Below are 13,164 nucleotides of genomic sequence, written 5' to 3'. Positions count from 1 at the left end.
CTAAACACATACCCTTATAACCTCCTCAACTCCTAACCATCTAAACCATTCAACCTCTAACAATCGAAACCCATAAACCTCTAAACACGTAACTCTCTAAACCCTCTAAACTCAAAACGTTCTAAACTCTAACCCTCTAAACACCAAATCCTCTAAAGGACTTTACCCTGAAGACTCCAACCGTCTAAACACCTCACCCTTTAGAACCCTAACCCATAAACCCCAAAAACTCTTAACTGTCTAAACCCTTAACCTTCTAAACCAGACATGGGCAAAGTACGGCCCCCGGGCCGTATACGGCCCGTTGGGCTTTTTAATCCGGCCCGCCGAACTTATACAAATATTATTATTATTAAATTAAATTTTACCTTTCTCCTGTAATGCCCCCATTTCCCCATTTAGATGGCGCACTTTGACCGGGAGTTACGACATGTTTTTGTATTGTTCATGTTCGTGCAATTTGTTAAATTGCCTTGCAAATAAATGCTTTGCTACCTGTTAAAGGCCAAATCCTTTCATGTTATTATTTTTACACGACATTTATATTAGTTCACACAAACACTCCATCCATCTGTTCCTGGCCCGGCCCCTCTGTCAAATTTTAGAACCCATTGTGGCCCGTGAGTCAAAAAATTTGCCCACCCCTGTTCTAAACCCTTAAACCCCAAACTGTCTAAACCCCTAAACCTGTAAAACCATAACCCTTTAAACCCCTCACCTTATAAACCTCTAATCCCCGAAACACCGAAACCTCTAAACCCAAAACCTTCTAAAACTCGTAACCTTGTAAACCAAAACACCGAGCAATCAAAACCCATAAACCCCCTAAACCTCTAAACACCGACAGTAACTCTAAACCCTTAACCCTCTAAACCCATAACCTTCTAAACTCTACCAAATAAAAACCTCAGCCTCTTCACCCTTAAAACCCTATCTGTCTAAACTCCTCACCCTTTGAAATCCTGACCCAAATACCACGAAAACCCCAACCCTCTAAACCCCTCACCCTCTAATCCCCTAACCCTCTACACCCGTAACCCACTAAAACCCTAACCCTCAAAACCCCTAATACGCTCAACCCCTAAACATCATAACCCTTAAAACCCCCCAAACCTCTAAACTGCTTACCCCCTAAAAGCCCCAAAACCTCTAAACCCCTAAGTCCATAACCTTATAAACTCCTAACCCTCTAAACCACTAACCCTTTAACAATTAAACCCCATAAACCCTCTAAACACCTAATTCTCTAAACCGAGAACCCTCTAAAACCACAACCTTCTAAACTGTAACCCTCTAAAACTCAACCCTCAAAACCCCTTTACCCTTAAAACCATAACGGTCTAAACCCATCACCCTCTAAAATCCTAACCCATAAACCCCCAAACCTCTAACCCACTGAACCCCTAATCTAAACCCTTAAACACAAAATCGTTAAATTCAAAACCCTCTAAATCCCTAACCCTCTTAACCCCTCTACCCTTAAAACTATAACCCTCTGAACCCCTAAACCCCTAACTCTTTAAACCCCTATACGCCTAATAGCCTAATCCTCTAAACACCTAACCCTTTAAACCCCTTTACCCTTAAAACCCTAACCCTCTAAACCCCTAACTCTAGAATCCCCTAAACCGCTAACACTCTCAACCCCTAAACCCTATAACCCTCGAAATACCTAAACATATAAACCCCTTATCCCCAAAATACCCCAAAACCTCTAAACCCATAACTTTATAAACCCCTAACCCTCTAAACGCCTAGCTCTTTGTGTAGTGTGTGGTGGGTGTCACGGGGTGGGTGGGTGCAGGATGTGTGTGGTGGGTGGTGGGTATCACAGGGGGGTGTATGTGTGGAGTGTGCATGTGGTGGGTGTGGTGATAGTGGTCGTGGTGCACAACTGTCCATAACCACCACCTCTACTGTGTGGTGGACCGGCCACCACACAGCAGCGCGCGTCGGAGGAGTGAACGGATGGTTCTCCCTATGCGGGCCAGGCCCCCTCGCTTCCTCTTCTCCTCCTGCATCACCATCGCCTGATCCTCTTTCCTTGTCATCTCCTTCTCCTCCACCACCATCTCCTGCACCACCATCTCCTCCTCCTGCTCCTTCTTCGTCTCCACCTCCTCTGTCTCCCCCCCCATCTCCTCTTCGTCCTGCACCACCAGCTCCTCCACCCGGGTCTCCTCCTCCTGCACCACCAGCTCCTCCACCCGGGTCTCCTCCTCCTGCACCACCAGCTCCTCCACCCGGGTCTCCTCCTGCACCACCAGCTCCTCCACCAGGGTCTCCTCCTGCACCACCAGCTCCTCCAGCAGGGTCTCCTCATCCTGCACCACCAGCTCCTCCACCAGGGTCTCCTCTTCCACCACAACCGTCAGCTTCCCTTTAGAGGCCAGGGCAAGCGCGGAGGATGGGGGCAGCGCCGGCTCCGCTCTGTGAAGAGATGCGCACGACACCGTTCCAACTTCCTGCTACAGCAGAGATCACAGTCCGTCCCCCCCCCCCCCATCGTCCGCGTACGGACTGTGTGCAGAGATAGATTAACTAGGCTAATAACGATGCTGCAATAATGCAGCATACCATGCCCATCGTGGGTCTGGTTACAAAATGAGCATTAGTCTTGCGATATCACACTGGATGAAGGGCTACATGGCAAAGATATGGCTGCCTCATTATTTGTCCTCACCCAGGAACCAATTATAAAAATACATCCGTATATAACCGAATGTACACGTGGGGTTTGAACTGTACATGTGTTCGTTTGCGGGTGGCAGGGCTGGAACTCAGTCAAAGAAGGACCTGGGTTTGATTCCCATACTTGGGCCACTTCTCCGTGTGGAATGTGGAGTGTGTTCTACCCCTCCCCCCCCCCCCGTTTTGTCCTGCATTGGTTTCCAAATCAGAATACATTATTTAGACTGGATGAAGAGGAATCCGAAGAGCTATGAAGCTCTTCCTTCACAGATATGCAGTCGAGGCACAGGGTAAGCAAGTTACAACAACAAACAAAAGGAGTGCAACGTGTAAAAATGTAAGCAAGTCACAAAAAATTGAGCACATAAGCACAAAGTACATAAAATCCTGCCAGTTTTCAACACTAACTGTAAATTTGAGCAAGGCAGCAAAACATCAACAAAAACAGCCCCAGACCCCACCAAGACAACACACAGTCCCTCAATAAAATTGTACATTAAAATGTAACTTTCATTCCTTTGGGTTTGCCATTTTCCTCCACGTAACTGAACCCTGACACATGCCACGCAACCAGTTTTGGATGGACATCCTCGTCAGTGTTAGAAATTGAACCTCCAAATCATTCAATCGGGATCGCATAGCAGCAGTAGCAAAAGCAAATTTGTTCTGTACTGCAAACAACTTGGCAGGACTCTACTGAAAAAGAGTCTTGAGACTGAGTGAGGCTCATGCTGGCTAAATAAGGGTAGTAGTAATAAATATAAATACATTAACAGGAGCAGAGCCGTTCCCCGGGTACGGTGTACTGGGGAAACCGCCCCGGGCACCGTGCTTTTGGCGGCCCTGTGCTTCGATGTCACGGTGTCAGACGTAAAATGTCTTTTTAACACGTAGGCTTTCGCACCAGATTGGCTCACAAATGATGACATCACATTCACATTTATCACTATTTAAGACCGAAACAGGAGTATTTCTCCACAATTCTGGCCGTCACCTTATGAGGCTGGTTGCAATCCCCGGCAAAATGTCGTACTCGAATAGTAAATGTGGTGGGTTTACTTTCCAACACACTGGTGTGCTGATCTAGTAACTAATTGGCACATTTTGTTTACATGATACACCTTACTAATTGGCTGTGTTGGGTGGTGGTGAGTTTAACAACACATGTATATCTATGCGATCTAACCGAAAAAAAACCCTGTATTGTTGGTAATACTTCCGATTTAATTGTGACTTGCCCCGGGCCCCACACCTCCCTATGGACTGCCTTGAACATTGGACAAGCAGCTCATGGCTTACCGTCGCTCAGCAGCTCCAAAACACTGTACACTGCCAGGAGCAGCAATGGTGGTGGCGTTGCTGGTGGTGCTGGTGGCCACCGTCCGGAGCCAGCTGTGACCCAGCGCCTGCGCTGGCGTCATGCGACAATCCGGATCCCATCTGTTGAGAGACGCACGGGGGTCACACGCAGCGCACGTGGTGAGAGAGGCGTGGTGAGAGGATTGACGTTCCTTCCCTTTCTCCCACGAGGTCCAGGATCGCACGGCATCAGCGGTAGTCTTGGTAGCAGCGGCAATCCTTCAATACGCGGTACTCTAAAAATGTCCTGAGCCTTGCACTGCCGAGGATCATCTTTAACGGACCTCCAAAGAGGGCGATCTTAACAAGGGTGGTACTGGTTATCGGCAGGTTAACTCAGCTCCACATCTTCCTGGTGATCGGTGGAGGGCGATCGTTGATCACGTTGGTGGGAGAAATCCTCATGGGGAGGGGGGAGGTGGTGGGGGATGATTCTTACTGCAGGCAGGAGCTGACAAAGTCAACAAACTCCGGGTCGTGGCTTTTGAGTGCCCCGTGAAGTGACAAGCTCCCTGGCACCCTTCTCTTGACTGGGGAGAACATCATGCCCAAACGATCTGCAGGAGACATGCACAGCAGAAGAGACACACAGTCACCAACCACCACTTTGCCCACCTACCCACTTGCCCACGCGCCCATTTACCCACCCACTCACCCAAGGAATTGAAAATACAAAGAGGCCCCCCCCCCCATGGCCACCCCCCCAAAAAGAACTACAACAGCTCCAGGCCACACCCTAACACTGAATCCGGCCGGTTGCTCGCCCCACCCTTCAACTCACCAAAGTAGTGCATTCCGTCAGGAGCTGCATCCATCATGCATCTTGGAGGCAACCCGAGGATCTGCACATGGTTGAGATAAAGGCAAAAGTCACCCGTGTAGCCGCAGCAGACTGTAGGGGCAAGTGCTTATAGTAGTGAGTAGAAACATCAGCAGCAACAGTAGCGGCACCTGTTGAGGGCCAGGACTGTGGCACACACAGAGAGGGGATGGTTGGCCATATTGAAGCAGGTACACACGGCACCAGGTACTCATTTGAGGCTGATTTATACTAGGGGATGCCCAGTACCGGTTCAGATAATCCTCACTGATGTTGGCCATGAATTGGAATCAAACTCGCATTACCGGGTTTGTAGCTGAGCACGCTAACCGCTACACCACTGCTCCCACAACACGTACAAGACACACACGTGTACACACATACAACATACGATGGCTGCCATTCGCCAGATCACCAAGTAGCCAATCGCCCCCCCCTCTCCTGGCTCCCCATCCCCCCATAGCCTACAACTTCAAGAAAGGAGGGGGGAATCACGAGCGGGTGAACGTCCAGTTGGAAATACCTCCATGCAGCACGGGAGGTGGTCGTCGCGGCTGTCCGAATGGAATAATTCCCTGCCGGTCGCCAACTCTGCCACTGTGCAGCCCAGTGCCCACATGTCCACTGCACACGTTAATCTGTAGCCCAGCAATACCTCCGGAGAGAGGTATGGCAGGGTCCCACCCACATGCAGAGCTGCACAACAACAACAAATATATATGTACGTGTGTGTGTATACTCACTGTGTCATGAAAAGCATCGTTATCACACACTGTCACATGTACAGACACTAAGAGACTTACACACACACACTGGAACACAGACACACCCACATGCAGAAACTCACACCCACACGCAGAAACTCACACCCAGGTGAATTTACTCACGTTGCCTTTTCACAAAAAAGCTGTTGCCAAAGTCCGTGACCCTGACGGTGCCGGTCACGGTATCCTTGAGTAGAACATTTTCCTAAAGGAAGAAAGGCAGAAGGAATTCACACTCGGAGGTTACGCCGATAGCATTCAGCCAGCAGTGGATCAATCACGTACCACGGTACAAACTAAACAGGGGAACTAGGTGAGGCGTAGCGCCGTCATCAACCTTGAGTCAAGTGCAACAATCGCTGTTTTCTGACAGCTGCCACTGGGGGTGCCCCTTTCAAATGCGTCAAGATGAGCAATGTTAGTCGAGGCTCATCACATTTAAAGCTCTCTGAAGCACCATATAAGTAAAAGGGTGCGGCTCTATCGACAACTTATCATAGATGCTCACAGCTGCCCGATAACGAGTTATGGACCAAAAACCACACTCAAGGGCGCACGGATTTCGTGACGCTTTCCACCGCGTTTGTCTTGGGAAGTTTTCCATTCACAGCATGGAAGCTGACAACGGGCAGCTGTCAGTTCAAACGCGTGTTTGGCACGTTTTGAAAATCATTCTTTTCGGCTCCGGTTTGTGTTTCCCAAAGTTTGGGGCAACGCTGTGATCTACATTGCTAGTTTTCTCTGTGGTGAGTACCCCAATAGCGACACGACTCTACACGACAGTTTAATTCATACCAGATCATCACCAGAGGTAACGTGACCCTGCTTCCTTCCAGATAGATGGACAGAGCTAACACATCGACCCTGTGACCAACGTGGTTAGTTTTCTCTATGGACCGAGTCCCCAATAATGACACAACTCCGGAACAAAGTCACGCTGATTGCTGTGTCCACTCACTGGCTTGATGTCTGCATGGATGATGCTCCTGGCCTTGGTGTGGCAAAGGAACTTGAGGATGCCCCTGGTGTAAGTTTTCACCATCCCCATGTGCAATTTCCGGAGCCCCGCTTCCATAATCACATCATAGAGGCTCTCCCTGTGAAAGAGGCAGCAGCAGCAACAATGACAACAACGAAGCAGCGTCAGTGTCATACCCTGCAATACTGCGTGGATTCTGATAACGACAATATTAATATTCTATTTGTACATTCACGACTAATATGATTCATAGCTCAGTGTGGGTTTAGGTCATCGGTTTGCTGATAAACCAAATCAGTTAGCACCATTGTCCACTTGCTTTCATTGGCTCTGTTTCCGGGTGGTGGAATTATCCATTAGGAGATACAAACTCCACAGAGAAAGGCGTCCGAGTTGAGAATCGAACTCAGGGATTTTCACCGAGGGGCTCAAGCATCACCACTGCGCTGATCGAGTGGAGGCGTGGCTATATAAAAGTGGGCGGGGCTGATTGAGAAAAGAGGCGTGGCCTCGTGCACCCGGGACACATGACAGCTCCACAGTATCACAATGCGTGGGTGGCACAGGAATCCCAAAAGTAACATCTAGCCCCGGTGGTGTGACGTTATCACCCTCCCCTGGTGTGGAAGAGATCGGGGCTTTGATCCCGACCGTGACGCATGTATATTTTGAGTTTGCATGTTCTACCCCTGGTCACGTGGCTTTTTCTCCGGGTTCTCTGGTTTTTCCCTCCACATTTAGAAACATATGTTTAGAGTATTTGGCTGCTATACATTTCCACATCAGCCACTTTTTTTAGCTATCATTTGTAGCCAGGCCGCTTGTGAAAAATAACTGATAGGGCAGTGGGCTTTACCTGTTAAATAAAAGTTTTAGTTTAGCTAATGAAGTTAACCACGCTATGGGTGGGAGGGGGGGGCGGTGGGAACACATGGTACGTACTTCAACAGCTCCAGGACAATGCAGTGGTGTCCTCTGAAGTCAAAATGATTCAGGACTTTGACAACGTTGTAGTCCTCATCACTGCCCTCGCCCTGAAGTTCCAGAGCCATCTGGAGCTCCATTCTCTGAAATTTATCATGCTTGGAGCTGTGCAGAGAAAATCCACAAATGAATCATGACTTAGACTTGCTTAAGGAATGACCAGAAACAAATTCTATTCAGAATTAAATAAATAAATATTCGTTCCCCGGGTGTAATGGCATTGTGAGTTCCGGTAGTGCGCTCATGGAAGGTTCCAGAAAGGATCGGGAAGAGGATCAAATAAGCAAGGGATAGAAGGGGGCTTGGGGTGCTGCCTGAACGTAGTGATTCCCTAATGTGTGAATTGAGCCGACTCCGAGCATGGCCCCAGCCACACTCAGGATTCCCAGGAGCTGAGCCAAGCCACGGCTGAGCCACTCATGTATCTTTAACAGTAGCTGAGCGGCTCAAGCCTGGGCCAAACCACGGCTGAGCTAGAGCTGAGCCTGAGTTTTAGAGACTGAGCCACAGCTGAGTCATGACTGAATGTGGCTCTCACAGAGCAAGGCATTATAACGTGGAATATCATGGGACCTCCTTTGCCAGTACCAAAATATCACAATATATTTTCTCCTTTTTTCTAGCAAGAAAACAGGTGTTAAGATGTTAAAATACCAAACTGAAACCTTTTACAAGGAATTCTGTCTGCATTAACCACAATACTTGTGGTCAGAATGCAAACAAAAAACATACTCTGATAATATATGCATTGTCTTTGAAACTGATTGGTCCACACCAGAAACAGCTTTCTTTTGAGCATTGTCTCAAAAACGGTGTTAGACCAGGGGACGCCAAAAGGCGTACAGCACAAAGACAAGCGTTATCAGAGTAATGAGAGCTCGGGGTGAATGGCTACATCATGGAAAATCCTTTGGGAGTATATTTTGGTACTGGCAAAGGAGATCCCATGATGTAGCTGCTATAACGCAGAACGCACACGTTATAACACGGAACACACCCGTTATGACATGGGACAACTCCATTACAGCGTGGAACATGCCTTTTATAGCGTGGAACGTGCCCATAATAACGTGGAAGGCTCCCATTATGACGCGGACTGCACCCATTATAATCCGGAATGCTTCTGTTCTAATGCAGGAAAGCGCCCATTATAACGTGGAATGTGCCCGCTATAAAATTGCACGGCTGAGCGGTATGACACAGTAGGCAGAATGCAGAATGATCACGTGACGTGACAGCATGCCCTCCGTTATTGGTCTCTTCACATCACTGTGTGCGTGTATTATATCTTGCAAAACTTTATCGTTACATTATATATGGTGATATTATGTTTGCTTAATGTGCTTTCCCTTAACGTGGCACTTTTCAGGAATGCCTCTACTAGGTTAAATGAAGACTTAATGTAATGTAAGCGTGAACTGATCCAGAACAGGGGGAGAACATAAAAACTCCACACAGGAGGGCACCCGAGTCAGGAGTCGAACCGGGGACTCTGTACGTGAGGCACGAGTTGTCACCACCTCATCACACGGCCGCCCACAGCACTGGACGTAACAACATCATCCTTGTGACGACACCGCTCTGAATTCTTACCTCAATGGTGATACCAAGATCTTCACGGCCACCAGGGTGTTCATCTTGTGGTCAAGGCACCGGATCACCTGGCCTTGACCTCCGCGCCCAATCCTCTTCAGCACCTCATAGCGGTAGTGAAGGTGCTCATGGTGGACCTGCACAAATATTACACAAATTTAGACTGACTGTATTTTGAAAATCACAACATGTGAGCATTATTTTACGAAATAATTGCTTTTTTTAAGTGTTTGGTTTTCTTAAATCTGTAATTGTGGAATGCTCTGATGTCTGCTGGCCGAGTCACCCTAAAAAAAGCTCTTTAGCTCAATGGGCTTAACTTGGGAAATAAACTTCTGATTGTGGAGTGTATGGAAGAGTGCACGTGTGCTTTCTCTGGTTGGTTGGTGCTTAAGTTGCAATGACAAGAAGCCACAAACCCCGCGACCGCTACGCCCTGTGACCGCCCCCACGGCGGGGGCTTTGTGGCGAGTCTCACCGGAATGTAATGATGTTCGTGGTTGTCGTATCCATCGTTGTTGTGTCCCCGGAATCTGTTGCTAAGCGCAAAGTACCATACTTTCTGTATGGCGACAAGCTCCAGCTTCTCCCGGTGGGTCATTTGAGGGCCAAAGAGAGCCAGGATTGCTGCAGGCAAGAGAATGACAGCTGTCGGTGATCTTTCGTTTACGCAGCACAGCCTCAAAAAGTCTCAAGATTCCTTTTCAGGAGGTTCCTGCAGATGATTTACAGAGAATGGGGGTGACTCTGCTGCCATTACGTCTGCTGTGTGATCCCAATTTGAGGAATTTGCAGGGGATTTGGATGTTTTGGCCAATACCAGTTATGCCGGTATGTTAAACCGTGCTTCGGCAGCCCTGCTAATCAGAAGTGAGGGGGAAAGGCAACAAACTAACAAGTTCGCAAAAAATATTGATTTAAAAGTGCATCGCTCTAGTGGCTGCCTAATGTCGGAAGAGCATTCCAGATGAATGCAGAAGCACATCTGAAAGCGTGCCATGCAGTGACCATCTTTGTTTGATGTCCAGCTATATGTAGCTCTGAGGACATCTTAGGTTGCTTGGGTTTGACAACAGGGTTAATGAATTAGATAAATATAACACAGATATGCCATGAAGGATTTTATGAAATAAGAATAGCTTTTACCCTTTCTGGCACAAAAACAGGTGTTAATATGTTCAAACACCAAATAGCTACCTTTTGCAAGGCATCAAGTCTGCATTTACCACACGTACTTGTGGAAAAATATGCAAACAAACATGCTCTGATAATATATGGGCATTGTCTTTGAAACTGACTGGCCTGCACCAGAGACAGCCTTCTTTATGACCTTGTCTCGTCGGTGTTAGACCAGAGAACGGCAAAAGTCGAACGGTACATCACCCATGCAACATGGCCACCATGAAGTCCCCCCATGCATCATGGTCACTGTGACGTCCCCCTTGAAACATGACCATCGTGATGTCCCACCATTCAGCGTGGCCATCTTGACGTCACTCATTTCTGTTCTTACCTTGTGGCGATTTGCTGCGGATGGAGCCGGTGCGCGCTGAGGACAACGCACTCCACGTGGTGCAAGACTCGCCGTTACTCCGAGCCTCTCCAGCTCGGCTGATCTACACACACAAAGAGGAAGGTCCACCACATGGGCTTGATTAAGATGTTGGAGCAAGTGCAGTGGGCGAGCACTGAGCCAGCATCTCTGACATCCTGGGCTCCACATTCAGGAGAGTCCTGCCGAGATGTTGCCAGTTCTCAGCGTTGGGATATTTGGCCAATATCAGTTGCCATGCTTGGATTTACAATGAAAGACGTGTGGATTTCGAGGTCACAGGCAGGTCAATGGGATCGTTCAAACTGTTAAGAGGAGTGAGTGGGACTCGGGCCGGACGAGCCATGGCTAGTAGGGACAACAATGGCTCACGGTCAAGAATAATAACGGAGCGACAACCAAGGAACAGAACACATCACAGAGGAGAGCCGCCAGAGAGATGGTGCGACGAAATCGGCGCTTGGCAGATTATTCCATCACAGGATGTGAGGGGTAGTAGGGTCTCAGGGAGGGAGGCGTTCATCCATCAGTGGATAGATAACAGCGCTGTAGATGCTCACGCGTAGACGGGCACGTACACCAACAGGATCTCAGAGAGACACTCTGATAGACGCGCACACACTTAGGCGGGCAAGGAGAAGCACACCCAGGTATACAGGTGACAGGTAGGCATACGCAGAGGGGAGAACACACGTCCACCCATACTTCACCACACGAGTCAAGGAGCCACATGTACCTCCATAGTAGCAACTTGCAGACGAGGGTGCTCAGAGCTCACGGTGTCTCTCGCGCGGTCCGGGTCTCTGCGTGGAGAGCGGGAGACAGAGGTGAGGGACACGCAGAGTTGAAGGGGCGTGACACACCCACGTCTAAACGCACGTCACGTCACAATGCGGACTCTCATCATCAACACGGACTCACATCCTCACCAGTCACCCACAATACGAAAAACACAAAAAACAACAACTGACATTCGCCACTAAGTAGCGGTGATGTGACCACGGCGCCTGTGCCAGGCCAGGTGCACTTTGAGACCACGTGAAGTGCCGAAGGCTCACTGACAGGCGGTCACAGGTCAGACCCAGGTGCCATGAGTTGTCTGACTGAGATGACCGTGCCAACTTGCTGCATTTTAGATGCCCGGCTCAAAGGTTGTTGTCGTGAGCGTTGCTCCTCTGTTCGGACACCACTACTAACACTACTCCTAACACCACCAACACCACCACTACGAACACCACCACTACGAACACCACCACTACGAACACCACTACTACGAACACCACTACTAACACCACAATTAACACCAAGAACAAAGACAAAGATCCCCCGTAGAGCCTTAACAGACTGTTGGGGCAAGTGCTGTCCGCGAGCACCTATGAAGGCCGGCACGGCACACGAGGGGGTGGGTGGCCAACACCACGCCCGGCCGCCTTTGTCTCCCCAGTGGCAATGTTTGCACCTCGCACCAGGTACTCATTTAAGGCTGAGTCGATCTAGGGTGAGGCCCAGGACCAGTTCAGATAATTGTCACCAATGTTGGCCGTGAGCGGGAATCAAACCCAGGTCGCCAGGTTCTTAGCGCAGCGCGCTAACCGCTACACTACCCCACTAACACCATCACTAACACCACTACTAACACCACCACCAATAATACCACCACCACTAACACCACCACTAAGACCACCACGAACACCACTACCAGCACCAATAATACCACCATCACTAACACCACCACGACTAAGACCAGCAACAAAAATTACACCATCACTAACACCAACAACAACAACAACCGCCATTCGCCGCTAAGTGGCGGTGATGTCGCCACGACGCTTGTGCCAGACCATGTGCACCTTGAGGCCACGTGAAGTGTCGAACGCCCACCCGCTGGCAGGAGGTCACAGGGCAGACCCAGGTGCCACAGGTCGACTGACTGAGATGACTGGCTGATGCACCACCTGTGCCCCTTACTGTGCCAACTTGCTGTGCTTTAGCCATCCGGCGCTCTGCTCGTTGTTGTGAGCGTCGTTCCTGCACTCTCCGTTGTTGTTGGAGGGCGACTGCCTCCAACTGCCCAGTAGCGTCCTTCACGAGCCTCTTCCACAGAGGCCGATCTTGACACAGCTGGTACCAGTTATCGGCAAGTCCACTCAGCTCCACATCCTGCTGTACCACATCACTCCATCTCTTCTCTAGCCCGTGCCGCGTCCGTTCAGCCCCCTCGATCCGGCCGAATAAAAGCTGCTTGCGCATGCGGTGATTGGGCATGCGGGCTACATGGCCCAGCCAACGCAGCCTTGCCTGCTGGAGGAGCTCACTGATGGGGCTTTGTCCAGATCTTTCGAGGATTTGTGAGCTCCTCACACAATCCAGCATGGGTAAACCCAGGATTGATCGGAGGCAGGCCAGCCTCAACGTTTCTAAC

Source organism: Petromyzon marinus, chromosome 59 (assembly GCF_048934315.1).
Source record: "Petromyzon marinus isolate PM22_M1 ecotype Great Lakes invasive population chromosome 59, UKy_Petmar_22M1.pri1.0, whole genome shotgun sequence".
Taxonomy (NCBI): domain Eukaryota; kingdom Metazoa; phylum Chordata; class Hyperoartia; order Petromyzontiformes; family Petromyzontidae; genus Petromyzon; species Petromyzon marinus.
This window is presented reverse-complemented; position numbering follows the sequence as displayed.